The sequence below is a fragment of the Thamnophis sirtalis genome, unplaced genomic scaffold (assembly GCF_051295495.1).
Source record: "Thamnophis sirtalis isolate CommonGarterSnake01/CBP01778 unplaced genomic scaffold, rThaSir2_p1.2 scaffold_18, whole genome shotgun sequence".
In the NCBI taxonomy this organism is placed as follows: Eukaryota; Metazoa; Chordata; class Lepidosauria; order Squamata; family Natricidae; genus Thamnophis; species Thamnophis sirtalis.
The window spans coordinates 1,750,833-1,767,393 of NW_028261398.1; the positions used below are offsets into that span (position 1 = coordinate 1,750,833).

Consider the following 16,561-nt stretch of genomic DNA (forward strand, 5'->3'; position numbering starts at 1 on the left):
GTTTTGGAGGCAAATGCAGTACAAAAAGAGAACAGTCCCTTTGACGCTCCATGCCCAGGAGAGGTCAAGGAAGATGGGGGGAGAAGCAAGGGGGCAGACGTGTGTCCAAGGGGGGCAGAAGGCAGCATTGAAATGGGGAGACAGCCTTTTTCCACAGTCCCCCACAGCTTCTTTCATCACTGGCCTGTCTTTGGGCAGCCCCCCCCCCAATTCCTCTCCCCATGCAGCCACCCCCATCCTCAGGCCTCGGTCTCAGCTCCCTCCCTCCGTCGGTCAGACAGTTTCTCCGGGTCAGCCAAGCAGGGGACCAGCAGCACCGGACGATTCTCCGGAGTCCAGGCGAGGGGAAGGGTCCGGTGTGCTGGTCATCAGGCCCCACCGGGCCCTGTGAGGGGTCAGCCGAGGCAGGGCAGGGAAGAAAAACCTCTTTCTTCGTGCCCGGCCGCTGAGGTGCCCACTGGGCCTGGCTGGCTTCCCCGCAGGGGGAAAGAAGTGGGCAAGGATGCCGTCTTCCCGGCGCCTCTGAGGGCCGCCTCACTCTTTCCACTGGAGAGTTAAAATTAGCAGCTCCCTCCCCTTCCCCCCCCCCAAAAGGACGGGCATTGTTTGAAGAGAGCCCGGCCACCGGAGGCTCCGCGGAGGCTTCTGGAAGCTTTTGGGAAACGGGGCCGGCTCAAGCGAGGTCACGGACGGGGAGTCTGGGCCCAGCACGGGGAGGCGGCTTGGCTCCGTTTTCCTGTCGGTCGCCTTCGCCTTTTCTTATGGAGACCCCCAAAACAGAGGCTGGAGGCCTGTGTCTGGGGAGAGGCCTCCTCCTTCTCCTCCTGCGCCTGAATGGCTGCTGGGTCTTCAGAAGGGAAGAGGAGCCGCAACCTCTCCTCCGAGGCCCCAGGGGAGGGGCTGGGGGGCTTCTCCAGGCCTGGCCGGGGGTGGGGTGGGGGGTTGGGTGCCCGTACATAAATGGCAGCAGCTGCTGATGGCATGAAGGCAGCTATGGCTGGAAGCCAACGGCCACAGGCTTCCATTCAGCTGTCAGTCTTTAATTGGCGAGTTCAGCCTTGTTGATACGTTTCTTCGGCTTCTTGGTCACCTTGTGGTTTTCTTTTCCTGAATCCAGCCCAGGGCATCGGCCTCTTGCTGTGGGGTGCACAGAAGGGGGTCCAGAACTGGGGTGTTCATTGCCAGTAAGTGACCTTCCGTGGCCAGAAACCCCTGAGAAGGTGCAGTGGGTGCCCCATAATGACGTCGGCCCCTTGCCTCCCGTGCCAAGGCCACCAGTGTCCATCCCTGGGGCTTCCGGTGGGCCAGGGGAAGGGCCGGTCTCTCCAGCACAAACCAGCTGAGGTTTGGGGTTGAGGAACCCTGGAGCAGATCTTCAGCCTGTCCAGGGGCTTAACAGGCTTACCAAGTTGATGCGTTGGGAGGGAAGAGCCCTAATTGGATTAGGACGGTGGCCCTCAAGAGAGAAGCTTAGCCCTTCCCTTCGCTCCGGCACCTGGATTACAGCCCCCCTCCCCCTATCCAGTTTCCCCAGAACCAGAAAGGTGTTTAAGCCCCCCCCCCCCCCGCCTGTGAGTCAGGCAGAAACTCTCCAAGCCAGCCCACTTTCTCTTCCCTGCTGGCCTGGGGGGGGGGTGGCCCAGCGTTGGGTCCAGAAGGTGCCAGGAGCGTCAGCCACGGAGGAGTCGTGATGCTGGCTGCCCTGAGCTTCTCTGAGAGGCCTTCGGTTGGTGCACAATCGGCCTGGTTTTATTGCCTGTCCAGCTGCTCTTTAGAGCCAGCAAGGGACGTCATGGTGGCACCAAAGACCCCCTCCCGCCCATCTCTGCATCCTGTGGGCCCAAGGGTGGTGGGGGTGGGGTGCTGCCGGTGGGAGGGGCCCCTGTTCCCTCCCTTCCCTCCTTCGTTCTTCCCCTCTCCTGGGAAACCTGGAGTCTCGGTTTCTTTTGCTCTTTTGCTTGGAGGCTGGTGGAGCTACAAGACGGGGTCCGTAGGCCTTGCAACCCACCCACCCACCCTCTCTCTCTCCAGGTCAGGCTGCAGACAGAGTTGCATTTGTTGGGGGCCGCCTGCTGTTCATCTCTGCACACAGAGGGACGGGGGGTTTGGAAGGCAAGCCGTTGGCGGGGGCCTTCGGAGCAGTTCTGGCGGCAAAGAGCCCCCAGTGCCCGAGGTTGTCCGCTTGGGGGCTGCAATTCAGCAGCCCCCCCCCTCCTTTCTCTGCCCCCCTTTCGGCTGCCTCTTCTCCCCAGCCAGGGCTTGGAGAGGGAAGGGCCCATCTGGCGGCGGCAGCAGCTGAATAAACAGGCGGTGTTTCTTGGGCTGAGGAGGGCCCAGGTGGCCCCCTGGTTGCCTTCAGGTGGCCCAGGAACCACCTGCTGGGTTATTGGCTGGGTCCCCTTTGGCCCAGGTTTGTCGTGTGAATTCAGCCCAGCCGTTGCAGGTGCTGCTTCTGCAACTTGCCTCCAGGGCAGGCTGGTTCTCCTTTCCCCCGTCGCAGAAGGGCCTCCTTTGGCCCAGCGGAGGGGCTTCCTAGCTGCCGACCGAGGGAAGCCGAATGCCTGGAGATGCAGCTGAGGGGCTTCCCACACAAGGCGGAGGCCTGCCTCGGCTACAGAGACCACTCGGGGTTACAAGGGCTCTTTAAAAAGTGACTTACGACCAGGACTCACACTTGTGACCGTCTCTGCATCCCCACAGTCACATGATCAGACTTCAGGTGCTGGGCAACTGCAGCCGGGGGGGGGGCAGTGCTGGGACTGTCCCCTGCAGCCTTCCTTCCTTGGGAGCCTCTGATAAGCAGCGTCAGTGGGGGGAGCCCGGTTTGCTTAATGACTGCGTGATTCACTTAAGAACTGCAGTGTTTTGTTTAACAACCGTGGCAAACAGCTTGTGAAATGGGGCAGAACTCTCTTAGCCATTGCTTTGCTTAAGGGGAGAATCTTTGGCCCCCAGAGGCTTCCCGGGAGAACCAGCAAGGCCAGCCCCAGCCTCCCCCCCCCGAGCTGGAGAGCCCTTCCTGCCCAGGGAGGCCCTTTCGCCTTCCCTGCTGCAACTCCTCTCGCCTGCCGCCCTCCAGGGCCTCGTTATCAGGGATCTCGGCTTTTGCAGGGACCGGAGTGACAGCTGGGTATCTGGCAGCCCCACCTTAGCGCAGGGAAGTGGTGGCTGGTTATTTCGTGCCCTGCAGGGCGCTGGGAGCGGGGGCTGCAGGTGCTGGCAGCTCCCCTCCATCGAGAGAGGAAGCGGCCTGCGGCACCAGCTCTTTTGAGCTGGCTGGAATCACCTGCGTTGCTGCTGCTGTCACGCTACCTTTGGACCCACGGATTCCTGGCAGGTGAAAGGAGAGCTTTGCCCTCGCCTCCTTCCTGGTGAACCCTGCCTGGGCTGGGACTCTGTTTGCGGAGTTGAAGGAATTCTGTTCCTAGAACCCAAAACCTTTCAGGTTGGCCTGTGAGTCCTCCTCTCTTCCTCTTTCCCCGCAGAGGGAAGCTCAGCTGAAGGGCCAGAGCTCCTGGCTCCCTGGCCTCACCATCAAGCTGCTCCCGGAGGTCAGTCCTCCTCCGGACGCATAAATCTACCCCTGCTTGTCCTGCGGTGATGGACCCTGACCTTCCCCGCCTGGTGTCCTTGAGGAGTTCTCGGCCATCTGAATATGCCACCCCTCCTCCAGTGTCTCTCCGCCCATCTTGCTGCTCTCTGCTTCATCTCTCTTGTCCTCCAGTTTCCTATCAGGCGCAGCCTGAAAAGCGTCCCTTCTCTGTCCTCCTGCAGCTCTAGTACTGAGGGTGTGAAACCAGGCAGCCACTTGATGCCTCAGTTTGGGGAGGGATCTTTGAGGAGCCCTTGTAGAACAGTGTTTGAGCCCCCTTGCTCGTCCAAAGGATCCCTTACGGCTGCAGGGTTCCCACGTCCGTGCAGGAAGTCAGCCAATCAAAACATGAGATAAGATTAGCCTGGTCTTGCCAAATAGATAATTGTCTTCCGGTTGCTCTTAGATTTTGCTCTTATTGGCTGGATCCCCCTGAATCCCAGCCACCGGATTCTGCGGAGATTCAAGGTCTAAAGATTTGGTCAGAGGGTCCTTCTGCGCCCCAGCAGGGGATCAGCTGGCCCGCTCTGGCTCCAGTCCTGCTCCTCCTCGGAGGCCGCCACTCTCTTAACAACGTGGAGCTTTTCAAAAAGCTGGGGGAGATTCAGGAGAACGACCAAGGGCCCCCGTCTCTTCGTGGGAGCCCTCAAGTGAAGGCGGTCAAAAGCCACCTTGTGTCAAAGGTGTGATGGTGCAGCCAATCAGGTGAGGAGGGTCTTTCTCTCTTCCCCTGTGGTCAGTGTGGTTTTTGATGACAAGGTTGAAGGGCAGGAGGGTTTTTAGTCTTTTCCCCCCTCCTGTGTTTTTAGTAAAATCGATGTCCACTTCTTCAGAGCCATTTCGCATCTAATGTAGAGCCAAAATCTGCAGTGTCGGAAATGAATTCTCAGTTATGAAGTTTGGGAGAGCATAAAGACGGGGGAGGGGTTCCTCCCCACCCACCACCCACTCCCGCAAAAGAGAAGGCAAAAAGAGAGTCCTAAGCACCTCCAGAAAACGGGGCCAGGAGGGCTGGTGTTTTGAAACCTCTTTTCAGTCCCAATTGATGTGGCCACCCACGTGCCAAGCTCCGCTTGCTGGCTGTCAAGGAATTAAAAACACCAGATTTCACTGAAATCGACGTCACATCGGATGCCCCGGCGGCCTCTGGACCTTCCGGCCTGGGAAGCAGAGAAAGGAGGGAAGAAGAGCCTCCCTCTGCTCGGAGATCCGTGTCCACGGGGGATTGCCCTGGTCCCCTCCCAAACGCTGGAGAGTTGCAGGGCGGTTGGCACCGAGAGCTCTGGGTGGCACCAGCGTTTTCTAGGGCTGAAGTTGGATCATTTAGAGAGAGACGGGAGATGTTTCCGAGGGCCACCTGAGGACTCAGATATGACGTTCCAGTGGTTCCCACCCACTGCCACCCGTGATCACAGGACTGGACTTTGGGCATTCAGCAACAATGCTAAATTTATGGCCATCACAACTTGTGCTTAGACTTCATGACGGTCCTAAGTTGAGGACTAGCTCTGCTGGTGCTTGGAAGAAATATTGGTGGCCACCGTCTGAATTTAGAGCAATGGCATCCAATGTGGATCCCAGGCCCCACAGGGGGGGTTTGATTTTTAATGGGGGCAATTTGAACCTTGTTTAAACCAAGTTAATGGCCTTCTAGGCTTCCTCCATGTGAGTCGAGTCCACTTTTTGAGCAAAGTAAGAATTAGATGTCACCGGGGGGGGGGGGAGGTGGAGGGATCAGGATTTTAAAGATGCTTAGGCGGGACGTGGCCCCAAAACGGTCGGGAGCCACTGATTCAGAGCGACCGGGTGGCCTTGCAGGAATCTTTATGACTATATTGCAAGATGCCAACTTTTAAATCCCTTCCCCTCCCACCCTTTTCCCTGGCTTTGCACCCCCAGCCGAATTCTAACGTTTCTGGATTCACAAACAGACTGGAGTTGAGCAACTCGCTGGCCGGCGACAGCCCCATGATGGAGAACCTGTGGCACGCATGACTCAGGTGGCACACACAGCCATATTTGGTGGCATGCCAGCCATCAGCTCTGGCGCACCTATGCGTGCCGGCCAGCTTGATTTTTTGCCCTTTCGGAGGGTCTGGGGAGGCCCCAGATTTCAGGAAAGCCTCCGGAGGCTGGGGAGGTGAAAAACGGCTCCAACGGGCCAACCGGAAGTTGGGAAATGATCCTCCGGGGGGGGGGCCATTCTCGCCCTCCCCGGGCCTCAGGAAAGCCTCTGGAGCCTGGGAAGGGGTCACACACGGACAGGTGGGTGGGGAGATTGAGTGGGCACGCGCACATGCACAATTTTGACACGCCATCACTGAGGTAACCTAAGAAACCCCTTTCCCCAACTTCCTTTCTCCCCTCCTCTTCAGCTTCAATTTGGAGCAATTGGTGGGAACGAAGCCCTGATGCCCTTGGCTAAGAAGGGCCTGATTACTTTATTTACTTTATTTACTTTTATTTACTTTTATTTACTTTTATTTACTTTTATTTACTTTTATTTACTTTTATTTACTTTTATTTACTTTTATTTACTTTTATTTACTTTTATTTATTTATTTTGGTTTTTTTGTTTCATTTTATTTTATTTATTTATTTTATTTTATGTTATTTATTTATTTTATTTATTTTGTTTATTTTGTTTATTTTATTTTATTTATTTATTGTGTTTATTGTGTTTATTTTGTTTATTTTGTTTATTTTGTTTATTTTATTTATTTTATTTATTATTTTATTTATTTGCCAACATGTACAAGGTAACAGGTATTAGTAGAGACGTGGACATTTTCGTATGAGGTTGGTACAAATAGGTGGAGATAAATGTATAACATGGCCATGAACACATAAAATGAGGACATATCAATGGGGACAGTCAGACAGGGACGGAAGGCACACCGGTGTGCTTATGCGCGCCCCCTTAGGGACCTCTTAGGAAACGTCTGAGGTCCACGGTGGACAGTGGAAGGTTAAAGATATGGGCGTTTGAGGAACCAGCAACGGAGTCAGGTAGACTGCATTCCAGGCGTTGACCACTCGGTTGCTGAAGACGTATTTTCTGCAATGGAGTTTGGAGCAGTTTCCCTTGAGTTTGTATCGGTTGTTTGCCTGCGTATTATTGCAGTTGAAGTGGAAGAAGTCATTTACAGGTAGGACGTTATAGCAGATAATTTTGTGTACTACGCTTAGGTCGAAACATAGGCGGCATAGTTCCAAGTTCTCCCGGCCTAAAATTTCAAGCCTGGTGGCATAAGGCATTTTATTGTCAGCAGATGAGATCAGTACTTTCCATTGTATTAATGTCCAATATGCAGCGTGGATTCCAGGCAGGTGAGCAGTATTCAAGGATTGGTCTGGCAAAGGTTTTTCTATGCCCCAGTTAGCAGCACAGCGTTTTTCCAGAGGGAAAAAACTTTGTAAAACAAGGTCGACAACTCCGAATGCCTTTCTGGCAATGTCGTCACGGTGAGTTCTGGGCCTCGGATCTTTGGAGATAAGACAGAGCGGGGGGGGGGGGTCATTATTAGGTCGTATCCGCCCAGCTTGTATTTGGTGTTCGGGCTTTTGTTGCCAATGTGTAGGACAGAACATTTGTTAGCAGAGATCTGGAGTTGCCAATTGTTCAGCCGTTCAGGTAAATCGTCACGGCCGTTTTGTAGGATGGCCGTGTTGTCTGCGTTAAAAGAGTTTTACGTCATCGACAAAGAGGCTGCAGCTGCTTAGAATATAGCAATAGCAGTTAGACTTATCTACCGCTTCCTAGGGCTTTCAGCCCTCTCTAAGCGGTTTACAGAGTCAGCATATATTGCCCCCAACAACAATCCGGGTCCTCATTTCACCCACCTCGGAAGGATGGAAGGCTGAGTCAACCTTGAGCCGGTAAGATTTGAACCGCCGAACTGCAGAACTGGAGTCAGCTGAAGTGGCCTGCAGTGCTGCACTCTAACCACTGCGCCACCTCGGCTCATTCTAATGCAGTGTTTTTCAACCTTGGCAACTTGAAGATGTCCGGACTTCAACTCCCAGAATTCCCCAGCCAGCAAATGCTGGCTGGGGAATTCTGGGAGTTGAAGTCCGGACATCTTCAAGTTGCCAAGGTTGAAAAACACTGTTCTAATGAATATGATTGCAGAGGTCGTTTACGCAAAGCAGAAAGGGTGTGGGGGTCCTAATACGCTGCCTTGGGGGTCACCCCTGTTAACTGGTGAAGGGTTTGACGTTCCAATTTTGGCTACTTGTTGCCTGTTTGATAGGAACGCAGCTGTCCATGTGCAAAGATCCAGAAAATGCTCAAAGGTCAGTCAAGGGGCTGGTTCCGAAGGGCGTTCCCATAGCTCGTGCTCAGAGGTTCGGCTATGGCCGTGAAGAGCTTTTTCAGGAAGTCGGCACGTATCCCATCAGGGCCAATAGAGAGAGGTGGTTTTAGGTTATCCAGTGGCCTTTTGACACAGGTGTCTTCAGTAAAACCATCGTGTGTCGGTTCGTTGCAATTGGTTGAGGAAGGAAATGAGGAGGAGATGCCATCGCTCTTGACAAAGACTGAACTAAAAAATGTGCTGGAGAGGTTGGCCTTAATGGCTCCATTGTTGCAGTCGTCCCCGTTACGGCCTTTTAGAAGTGGGAGGAGGTTTCTTTTTTATGAGTTTTTATTTATTTATGGACAAAGAAAGATGAAGAAAACATAAAACATACAACCTTCACCAATTACACATAGCATGTCGTTTGGTTACATCACCGCTTTCAGTTATCTATAAAATCACAAATTATCCATCAAACGTACAATAGGTCTGTGTAGAAGTGGGATTGATTTTGAGTCTTTAAGTTTGGGGTTTACGAAATTAGCGAAGGAGGAGGAGTGGTAGAGGCGGAGGGGAAGTAGGGTAGAGGGGAAGGATGGAGGGAAGACGGAAAGTTGGAGGGGGGCGAAAGAAAGGGTGTATGGAGGGTCGAAGAGGTACATTGGGTTTCTATTTTGGGGGGTACTGCTGATAAGAGGAATGGCTGTGTTTATTGTTTAATGTTATATGGCCCCGGTTATGCACAGTATATATGTGACTGTACGAAAATGAAAATGGAAAAAAATAAAAACACATTTACAAAGAAATTAGAGGAGGGGGCCCTGGTGAATTCTGTGTATAGCAGCTCTTCCTCTTGTTTGCAGTGGTAATTGGTGCATCCTGGTTTTATTTGGCGGAATAAGGTTTTGTATCGGTTTTTGAAGTTGGCTACGTAGCCAGGTTTTTTGTTTTTGTTTTTTGGCCAAAGGGTTTTCTTTTTGGGTTGGAGTTTCCTTATTGATATGGGTGATTTGCTCTTTGTGGCTCTGGGTGTTACAAAAGGCAGATATAGATTAATGACACTTTTGCCAATCTGGAGCTGAGAGGAGGGAAAGCTATGAGATCGTAGTTTGCTTTTTTGGAGCTGTATTTAGGAGTCATGAGATTCTTTGTATGGATGTACATTTAGACAGATGCCAATCATATTGTGGTCACTGTTGGAAAAAAAGGCTCTTGGATTTGTAGGTTATAAATTGGGCAGAAGATTTGGGGGTGGGGGGTGGGGGGGATGCGTGGGATGTTGCTGGCCCTTCTCTGTTTCTCTGGAGCTGGAAGAACATGTTAGAATGAAGCTAGATTAGTTTTTAGTACACAAACTAAAAAGCAATAAAACAGATGTGAGGATGGCAATAGAACAAGGTAACCTTTCTATGAAAGAAGGGCCATAAACTGTAGTCCCGAAGGAAAAACTTATACATTATAACGTGTTTCCCCGAAATTACGACATGTCCTGATAATAAGACCATGCCATATTTTTCCTGTGGGCAAAAATATACACCCTCCCCCAATAATAAGCCCCCTGGACAACCCCCCCCTCCAGCCAGGCAGAGCGCTACTCACCAACCTAGGAATATCCCAAAGGCGCAAAATCGCAGGAGCCGTGGGGGGGGGCAAAGGCACTCACATTGCTTGACGCCTTTGGGATACCGCTAGGAACGAACTCCCCGTGGAGACTCGAACCCTCACCACCCTCCAGGCCTTCCGCAAAGCCCTCAAAACCTGGCTGTTCTGACAGGCCTGGGGCTAAAGAGCTGTTGCCCCCGTCTCGAATGGTATGACTGTTGTGAGTTTTAAATTATATATTGTTATGTTTGTTTTTTTAAATTTTTGTCTGTATCCCCCTCCCCGGTTCGAGTTGTGAGCCGCCCTGAGTCCCCCTTCGGGGGAAAAGGGCGGCATACAAATACAATAAACTGAACTGAACTGAACTAGGTTGGTGGGTGGCGCTGTGCCCAGCTGGAGCGGGGGGTTGCCGGGCAGCTGCTCATGATCGTGGGCACCTCATGGTGGCTTTGTTGCGCTGCTGTGACAGCGCAACACAGCAGTTTGCCCCTGAGGCTGAGAGCAGCCACCTGGCAACCCTCAACCAATAAGCCCCCCTCCTGATAATAAGGCCCAAGCAAAGTTTTTGGGGGTGTTCAAAAGAAAATAAGACTGTCTTATTTTCGGGGAAACACGGTATCTATAAAAAGCTGTTGCACATAGTGAAAAATAAACCCTGTATTAAGCTACTTAAAAAACAAATGTAAGTTTATGGTTTAGCCCTTGTGATCAAGATCTGCAGTCTTGAATGGCAAAATTGTTAAACTCTTTTATCTTAACCCTAAGAAACCACAGACAGCATTTCTCCTGTGCGCTGCTTGGAGAGTCCAAGCATGGGTTAAATTCAGTCTGTCTGCTCAATGACTGAGTTGATTTTCTTAGCCACGCCTCCTTCTCCTCTTTGAGGTCCAGTTTAAAAACTCAGTCTAGCCCAGTAAGGACCGTTTTTGGGGAGCTCCTCAGTCCTTGACCAGATAGACTGGGACTCTCCAAGCATTTAGCAATGATTTGTTATTTTTGTGTCGTTATTTCCCTGTTTCAGTTAGTCAGTCAGTTTAGAAAGGATTTTCTGTGGTATTTTTTGCTGATTTACCTCAGAGAGTGCTGTCGCGGCTTGGAGCCTTCCCGCAGAGCTCACAGGGGAGGTTTCTACAGTGGCTTGTCCAGTGGTTGCTGGCGAGCATGGGGGGAGCGAGGAGGCTTCCTTTTTCCCCCCCAACTGTCGGAGGATCGTCTTTTTAACGCTGGAGGCTGCGTGGAGGCTCCGGCTGCGCCCGACATTCCGCAGATCGCCCGACAAGTGTGACGGCCATTTTAAACAGCCTTTTTTCATGTGCTTCTTTTTCTGGGTCTAAGGAAAATCGCCAGTACAGTCTTCGCATAGCAGATCGCCACCAGGGGGGGTGTTGGTCTTAGTTTGGGGCGCCGGCAAAGCCTCCCCCCACATTCACTCAGCGGGTGGCAGTGGAGTGGCCCACGGGTCATACTCCACAGTTGAAGAGATCTGCAGGTGCAGCGGGATCAGTGGGTCCACGCCACGTTCACCGCTACCACCACAATCGACCCACTGAACGACCTTGCAAGAGCTGTGCAGAGTTGCGACATCTGGGAATGCTGAGATTGCTGAGGATCATCGCAAACGTGGCCGAGGGAGGTTTGGTGGAGGAGGAGGAGCTGGCAGGGCCTCCCACTAAGCGCAGTAGCCAGATCCTCCTCACAAAGCGGGGGGACGTTAAGGGCAGGAAGCGCACCAAGGGGAAGGCTCCCCAGGGCAGCAGTGAGACTCAGGGGTTTGCCCAGGGACGCAGAGGAGACACAAGGCCTTTGAAAAGCCCCCAAACAGGCCCAGCAATCTGCCACCTCTCCAGCCCTGGACAGGCCTCCGGTTGAGGTCATGGAGGCTCCTCCGCAGCTTTCCCCACCCAGGGATCCAGCACCTTCCATTGGGGGTGGGGAGGATCGCTGGACCTATCCCCAGACGCCTCCTGGTTCCCCCCATGATGAGGATTTGGGCCCTTTTGATTGCTCCCTTCCCGAAGAAATGGAGTCTGTCATTTCTAGCCGCTTGAACAGGGCTGCATGGGAAGATCAGGGGCCGGACCCGTCTGCAGAGGTGTGGCAGGTGGTTGCCCAGGCGATATCACAGGGCATTGCCAAGGGGATTCAGCGTAAGGAGCAGCGCCCGTCCAGGGCTTCGCATGCTCGGCCGAGTTAGGCCCCCGAGACCAGGGAATGTTTTCCTAGATCCAGGCCTCCTGGCACATCCGTGGCCATGGAGGAATCCGTGTGGGAAGAGGAGGCCATGGGGGAGCAGGAATTGTTGGAGGATGAAGACCTCCCTCCTGACAAGCCCACATTTTCAGGCTTATTTAAGCCCCCTCTTTTCAAACCAATTATACACAAGGCCAGGAGTAGTCTCTCAACTGCCGAGGTGGCGCAGTGGTTAAATGCAGCACTGCAGGCTACTTCAGCTGACTGCAGTTCTGCAGTTCGGCTGTTCAAATCCCACTAGGCTCAAGGTTGACTCAGCCTTCCATCCTTCCGAGGTGGGTAAAATGAGGACCCGGATTGTTGTTGGGGGCAATATGCTGACTCTGTAAACCGCTTAGAGAGGGCTGAAAGCCCCATGAAGCGGTATATAAGTCTAACTATTGCTATTGCTATTGCTCTTGCCCAGGGGAAGCAGGGGACCTCTGGGTCCCAGGATCCCAGGGGGGGTCTTTTCCAAGAGAACGCCCCCCCCCCTCAAGATCTGGCCCTTGTCCCACAATTATTTGGAGATGTGGTTCAGCACCAACATAACACAATATAAATACAGTATCATACAATCATATATAACCTGGATTATAGGGTTTTTAAAAAAGCTTTGGGTATCTTAATGGATCTTCTAAACCTGTTTCTTATTTTAATCCAACAACGGAAGTGAAGGACCCTGCTGGGACCCTTGTGTGCTTCTGGCCAAATGAAACATACATGGTGTGTGTGTCTAAAAGGCAATTGTGCAATGAAAGCCCTCTTCTGTGGCTCCGGACTGTGTTCTTGTGTGTCTTTGTTGCCCTCTTGGAGTTGTCTGAATTTCTGCAAGCAAATCCTGGTTCCTGTGCTTGGATATATATTCAGATTTGCGTTCATTGGGCTGACGTCCTTCCCCTTTTGGGGCTTCTGCTCGGGACATCTAATCTCTCTCTGCATCCTCAAGGCTTAGAAGCAGGACCTCCTTCTTCTTTTTTCCAAAGTAAAAATGAGAGTCAAGGCCTCCAAAGACCTGGTGCTGTGCCTGCTCAGGCAGTCACATCCCCCCCAGGCCCGGAAAAGGGCCCCCCTGGCAGCTTTGGGGGCTGGCAAAGCCCCCCTCCCCAGGCCCTGCTGCTGCTCGCTTTCCCTTCTGTTTGCTGCAAATGCCTGCCGCCGTCCGTGTGTCCTCTGTTTACCTAGTTATCCTGCAGGCAGGGGGAAGGGGCTTGGGAAGGGGGGGGGAACCTCTCACTCTGTTGCATAGTAATAGTTGCCATGGAAACCGTTCCCTCTGCATCCCTGCATCCGGGCTGCCTGATGTTCCTCCTCTGGTCCTGCCTCCCCACAGATCTGAGAGAGAGGCTGGGATGGGAGGGACAGGTGGGGAAGGGGCCTTGCCCTTCGCCCTCTCGGGAAGCAGCAGGTGATGCCCCTGGGGTTGGCCATTGGGAGCGCAAGGAAAGGGTCCTTGCCACCCACTCCCCATCTGCCCTCTCCCCCCCCCCCCACGCGCAGCTCCTTGCGAGCCAGCTCTTCTTTTGCAAACTAGGTCATGCTTTCTGCCCGTCCTCCTGAGGAGAACCACGAATGCCCTCCCTCCCTTCCGAAGAAGGTCCCTGCACGCAACCACCTGCCTTCCCTGCCCTGGCACCTTCCTCTTCCTCTTCCCGGGAAATGTTCCACTGGGCACCCCTTCCTCCTCCTCCCTCCTCTGCAAAGCCCCGGCTTCAGCCCTTCCCTCCCCGGAGGCCTCTCAGGGCCACTTCAGCAGGCCCTGGGGCTGACCTTGCAAGGCCTGGCGGGGAGCTGGCGGGCCTTGTGCTGACCAAACGGACGTCACTGGTTTTCCCAGCACGTGTGAAATGGCTCCCCATTCCATTCTCATTCCAGCAGAGCCCGGCATTTTGTACAAATGGGGAACAATTGTGTTTGTCTACCATCTCTTGGATACGAAAAGCAGATCCCCAGCCTGGATTTTGGCAAGGAGGTCTTCGGAATCTGAACATTGGAGGCTGAAATCTCTCCTTGGTGCTGAAGCTCACCAAACGCTTAGGGGGAGGGAGAGGGGGGGCATCTTGTCTCGGTTGTCTTTGCTTCTCAGGGTTCTTGCAAGCAGTGCGGGACCCCCTTCCTTCTTCCTTCCTTCCTTCCTTCCTTCCTTCCTTCCTTCCTTCCTTCCTTCCTTCCTTCCTGGGCTGCGGCTGTGCAAGCAATTGGAGGAAGCCCCCCCCCCCTTTGCATCTTAAGCCAGCAGATTCTGCTTATGACGGAAAGTAGCTCGGCCACAGCCGGACCTCTCCCAAACTGGGGGTGCTGGTCAAAGAGGAGGTCAGAAGAGAGGAAGACTCAGGGGAAGCAAAGCGTTAAAAAGTTATGATATTTATGTATTTGCTTACCAAGCACGTCTAAATTATATTAAAGTAACCAAAATATCTCTACAGTCCCCAAGGCTTCTTCATAACCTTTGAGCACCCCTAATGTAGGGAAATGGAGCATGGGAGCCGCCCCATGCCACAGCAATCCTTGGCTGCCTCAGCCACGAAAGTCAGGCCCCAGACGAGCCATCGTCCCTCTTGGTCTGCACGGGTCAGCCCAGCACTCGACCGGAGGGTCCCGTTTAGGGCAGCACATTAGAGGAAAGATGTGGGCATCCTGGTGCCCGTCTGGGGGAGGCAGCCAATCAGGACCCGAGCACAAGGAATGGAGACCCTGCGGGGGGGGGGGGTTAGCCTGAAGACAGGAGGAGCCTGCCAGGACAACTCGGCCGTCTTCAGACATTTACCACGTAGGCCACAGGGCAGATCTGTCCAGAGTTGTTCCAGAAGAGAAGAGAAGGACGGTGGGTTGAAGCTTAAAGAAGCAGATTCTGGCTGGACATCAAGAAAAGATCCATTAGGCCGTCAGGGGTGGAGTGGGGGTGAGGGGGGGTCATCTGTTGGGGAAGCTGCAGGGGAAGCTGTGTTGGAACTCTGGTTTTGGGATAGGGGGAGAGATTTTGATCGGTGTGACTCTGCATGTGGGCTGCTAAGGTCCTCCAGGGGTACCTCACTCTGCACTGACTGCCACATCGTGCTGGACCCCACAGCTGTTGCCAAAGGCAGGGTTGCAGAGACGCTGATGCCATCCTTCCTTGGGCGGATGGGCTCCGGGTCCAGAAGCAGGGCTCGTCTTTGCCCAGACGGTCAGCCGGGGAGGGATCTTACTGAGGCACGTGCGAATCTTGCCTGGGCTCAGCTGCTTCTTGGGGTTGCCAGCAGAGGGTTGTTGAAGCTCTTGCTGGCTCCCCAAGTGCCCCTTTCTGTGTGGGTTGGGTGCTGTGGGAGCGGGTGCGGCTCCTGTGGGGGACCTGGGTTGGGTGCAGCTGGCAGCTGTTCTCAGGGTCCTGGGCTGTAAACAGGAATCTCTCTTTAAAGACTTTGGCTGCTGGGTGAGGCTCTTGCTTTCTCCAGGCGCCAATGCAGAAGAGACCCACAGTTGCAGTGACACACACACACACAACCCCACACACACACACACACACTGTGCCCCCAAGAGGCCTCCTTCCACTTGGGATGGAGAGTCCACTTTCCTGCTGCTGAGTCTCTGGGCTCCTCTCCTGGCAGGCTGGCTTTGAAGGTGGGGGCTCTGTTGGAAGCTGACACCTCTCGTAGCAGGCAGGTGGGCATCTCTGAGGCAAGGGAAGGGTCCGGCCTGGCAGAACTCCTTCCAGCCACCTCGCTGAGCTTGCCCCACAGACTGCCAGCCTTGCCCCCGACAACTGGGAAGGAAGGGCCCTTGTGGCATCTGCTGAACGGAGTGGCTCTTCTTCCCGTGGTACGTGATCTGGGGCTTGGTTGTATCTCCACACTCACTGCAGCCCCCAGCCAGGCCCCCAAAGAAGCCTCCCCAGCTGGGTTTATTCCAGCTGCTATTTGGGGACGGGGCACTTCTGTGGGTGGCGCTGGCCTCCCAGGATGCCTTCAGTGGCCTTCGGATGGGCCGGGCAAGATGCAGCGGGAGGCCCCACACTGGCCTGTGGAGAGCAGAGGGCTCTTCTGGATTCAAGGCATGGGGGAGATGATGGGGGGGATTCTGGGGGTCTCTCTGGCTTGTAAACAACGGCTTGGATGCCACCAGAGATCCCAGCTGGACCAGAAAGCGCCTGGAGGGAAAGAATGGAGGGCTGGTTGCGTTGGCTTTTTAGGGAGGGGGGAGATGATCAAGTGTCCAGGTGCATTTGGGGTGAGGGTCCCTTTGGAATCCTCTGGGGTTTGGGGGTTCAAGCGGAGCCCAGCCCAAGAGGCGAAGGCCTATTGGGCAGCCCCACCCCAGAGGGCTTGGGGGGCAGTGGGGGATTTGGGTCTCTGGGGGCCTCCGGTTCTTTCAGAAGGCCAAGCGCCCATGTGGGAAAAGCATGTTTTGAAAGAATCACAAACCACGAATTGATGGTTGGTTGTGGCTCTTTTGTGCCTGCACGGGCCAGGTGCGCGCAGTTCGCACTTCCTGTTGTGGTGTTCTGGGGTGTAAGTGTTGTGAATGGAAACTTTTCTTCCACTTCTCTCTCCTCCTTCCTGGGGGGCAGAAAGGGACGGCGGTGGTGGAGCCTCCGACCTTCCCCGGCGTCAGAGGCCTCTCTGCCCTCTCGGGAATCATAGAGAGCCCGAAGGGACCGGAGAGGTCATCAAGTCCAACCCTGCGCACAAATTCTGTTCTTTCTTGTCTTCACTGTTACTCTCACGTTGTGCTAATGGACTTCAATGATTCCTTTCGGTTTTTTTAACGTTTTGCTGTTCATTGACCAAACAAATGTTATTGATTGAATGATTGATCGAAGGACTCAAGACGCCATCCAGGCTAAACCCCTTCACAACATCCT

General features: G+C 53.8%; 1 protein-coding gene across 7 annotated transcripts in view; it reads left to right on the forward strand.

Moving 5' to 3' along the window:
- MEF2D (myocyte enhancer factor 2D) overlaps nt 1–16,561 on the forward strand; it is an 82,456-nt gene that overhangs the window by 31,739 nt on the left and 34,156 nt on the right. The window lies entirely within an intron of this gene.